General features: G+C 38.0%; 1 non-coding gene across 1 annotated transcript; it reads left to right on the top strand.

The window, feature by feature from the left end:
• Positions 1–2,363: 2,363 nt before the first annotated feature.
• LOC121266653 lies at positions 2,364–2,470 on the top strand. Its single transcript, XR_005940874.1, has one exon. It is a non-coding gene; the product is annotated as a small nucleolar RNA R71 (small nucleolar RNA).
• The last annotated feature ends 1,113 nt before the right edge of the window (positions 2,471–3,583 follow it).

Raw genomic sequence — 3,583 nt, 5'->3', positions numbered from 1 at the left:
CATTTTTTAAGAAAAAAAGGGTCCCACCACAAGGACGAGCGTTACATGGCCAACAAGTCTTTCTAGCATTTGATCAATAAAATGTAAGAAAAAATGGTCTTTCCGAGTTGCATCATTCAGTCTTCGATATGAGTTCATTGTTGTCATTCCTGATCACGGTTATCCCTCATTTCTCTAGAATGACTTGCACTGGACTTACCCGTGCACTATCTGATATTGGATAAATGATCCCGACATCTAAAAGCTTCAATACCTCTTTATGCACCACTTGTTGCATTGATGGATTCAATCTCTTCTGGGGTTGGACGATCGGTTTGAAATTATCCTCCATTAAAATCTCGTGCATGCAAATTGTAGGGCTAATTCATTTGATGTCCGAGATGGTCCAACCCAAAGCCATTTTGTGCTCCCGCAAGACTCTCAACAACTTCTCTTCCTCTACATCACTCAATGAACTATTAATAATAACTGAAAAAGTAGAGCCTGTCCCAAGAAAGCATACCTTGAATTTGATGGAAGTGGCTTGAGTTCAGGCTTTGGTGACGTCGGCTAAGACGAGTTTCGCTCTTCCACATTCTATTTTATTGAATGAGAATGGGAAGGGGTAGCTTCCAAATATCTGTCACACTCCTTAACTTTTTCATCTTCAGATTTAATAGACATAGAGTGAGTAAGACATATCTCAAGTGGTAGCTTGGGAAATTCGACTTCATAAGTCTCGTCGGCCTTGACCATGTCTCGGTCGCTTATTTGAAAACAAGACTGTACTTCGGATTGGAATTCCATAGATTTAAACATGTCAAACTTGACTTGATCCTTGCCTACCCTCAAAATGAGTTTCCTTTTCTGGACATCAATTAAAGTTCTCCCTATCACCAAGAAAGGTTGGCCTAGTATCAAAGGGATCTTCTCGCCCCCTCCATATCAAGTACAATGAAGTTGGTGAGGAAGATGAACTTATCAACTTTCACCAGTACGTCCTCAATGAGTCCTCTTGGGTATTTGATAGATTTATTTGCCAACTGTAGAGAAATGGTGGTTGGCTTTACTTCTCCAAGACCCAATTTCCTGAAGATAGAGAGAGACATTAGATTAATACTTACCCCTAAGTCACATAAATCTTTATTAAATTATGAATTTCCTATAGTGTAAGGGATCGTAAAACTCCCCGGATCTTTCATCTTAAGCGGTAGCTTCTTTTGTAAAATTGCATTGCTCTCCTCGGTCAACATCACATTCTCATGCTCCTCCAACTTTCACTTGTTTGATAATATATCCTTCAAAATTTTTGCATATTTAGGTATCTACTTTAGGGCTTCAATGAGAGGAATATTAATATGCAATTGCTTAAATATACTTAGAAATTTAGAGAACTGATTATCAATTTTATTTTTCTTTAATCTTTGCAGAAAAGGAATTGGTGGATCATAAATTGGAGAAGAATAAGTTTTAGAAGTAAACACCCTGGATGTTTTGGATTTTGCTGCCCCTTTATTCTCTATAGTCTTCTCAGCTTGCTGGTCGATCGCTTCCAGATCAGTTTGTTCCACCTCGTCCTCGATTTCCTTATTCTCAGTCTCCACATTTTTAGCTTCTGCCTCTCCCTCGGTACTTACTGCTTATGGCTGGTCATATGTCCGCCTACTTCGCAATGCTATGGCTTTGACATGCTCCTTCGGATTGGTCACAGTGTTGCTCGGTAAATTCCCTGTTATTCGCTCGGTAAGCATGTTGGAGAGCTGACCGATTTGTGCCTCAAGATTGCAAATGGATGCCGAGTTGTTTTGGATCACCACATCAGCCTTTTGCATGTACTTATCAGTCTTTTACACGTACTGCATGAACATATCCACAAGCCTTCTTCTCTTACTGTAGAAACTATTGAGGTGGTCTAGCCGACCCTTAGTTATTGCTCCATAAACAATTAGGGTGATTTCTCCATCCGGGATCGAACGTGTTTGAATAAAGATTGTTCAGACATTGGAAATTTGACACGTTATGGGCTTACTCTTGACTTGGTTGGACAAAAGGATTCCCCACTTGGCAATCTATATTGGAATGATTTCCTACGTAATGATCACAAACCACATTAGTTTGAATAGTATTAACGTTCATCTTACCTAGTTGTTGTGAAAGATTTTCCATCTGCGCCGCCAGTGTGATAATAGAATCAAGTTCAAAGGCTCCTGCCGCTTTCATTGGCATTGCTCTCTTTGCACACCATTGATGCCAATTCTTCCAGAAGTCCATAGGCGGCTTCATGGCTCTTATTCATTAATGCTCCTTCAGCGGCCACATCAACCATAGATCGATTTGTGGGTCCCAAGCCATTGTAGAATACCTGTATTTGAAGCCAGGCGGGAAGGTCGTGATGTGGACACTTGCGCAATAAGTCTTTGTATCTCTCCCACGCCTCATACAATGATTCACCCTCCAATTGGGTGAAGGGAGTAATATCATTCCTTAATTTTACTATCTTGGCTAGAGGGAAATACTTCACTAAAAATGTTTGTGCCAACTCCTTCCAACTGGTGATGATTCCAGGCGGTAAAGAATTCAACCAACCTTTTGCTTTTTCCCTAAGTGAAAAGGGGAAAAGTCTAAATTGGATTGCATAATGTGTCACTCCATTGTATTTAAAAGTATCACAAATTTTCAGGAAATTTACAATATGAACATTAGGATCCTCTTGTGACAGCCCCCAATCTAGATGGTTTGTTGGATCATTTGAATGATGGCCAGCTTGATCTTGAAGTTATTGACTTGTATAGTTGGTCGCCTTATACTAGACATTGCCCCATTGATCGAGGGCATCGCATAGTCTCTTAGCGTCTTGTGCTCTTGGTCAGCCATATTAACTTCACAGGCGGCGACTTTTTTCTTTTTCTCTTTATTGATTCAACGTAAGGTCCTTTCAATCTCGGGATCAAAAAGCATATGCTCTAACAATCTAGATCGGCGCATGCACTTCTGATTCCTGAAAAGATCAAATTAAATATTTTTTTTTCTTTTTAATAAAATAAAATCGAAATTAGTAAAAATCTAGCTGGTATCAATATCAATAATAAATAACTATTCCCCAGCAATGGTGCCAAAAATTTGTTCGCTTAGAAACATAATTTGCAAGTGCAAAGAATCGTAACAAGTAGTAAAGTGTTTTAAAGAAAACAGTTATCGAACTCACAGTGAATAATTATGCTATTGAGTATTGAGATTGACTAAATTAATTACAATTTGAAAAATCAAAATTGGAGAAATGGTTTATCTAAATTAAACTAAAGAAAATAACATTAAAATTAAGATTTTAAAAGTAATGAGAGTAGATCTAGAGCGTTTGACTTCACCTGAAAAATCCCGTACAATTTATTCTTCCTTGTTCTAAAATCCCAATTATCCCAAGTTGATGATAGAAATCCCTTAACTATTCAACATTTTCTCTTGACCAATACCAAAAATATCTCCAACTAATAACTCCATATCTTTATGTGAATTTAACTAATTAGAAACTCATTAAGTTGTTTGATTTTTTCTTGAAAATCACATTAGTCGCGATAAAGCACCACTGCTTTCGCTCAACTAATGG

Source organism: Juglans microcarpa x Juglans regia, chromosome 5D, assembly GCF_004785595.1.
Source record: "Juglans microcarpa x Juglans regia isolate MS1-56 chromosome 5D, Jm3101_v1.0, whole genome shotgun sequence".
In the NCBI taxonomy this organism is placed as follows: domain Eukaryota; kingdom Viridiplantae; phylum Streptophyta; class Magnoliopsida; order Fagales; family Juglandaceae; genus Juglans; species Juglans microcarpa x Juglans regia.
This window is presented reverse-complemented; position numbering and strand designations above follow the sequence as displayed.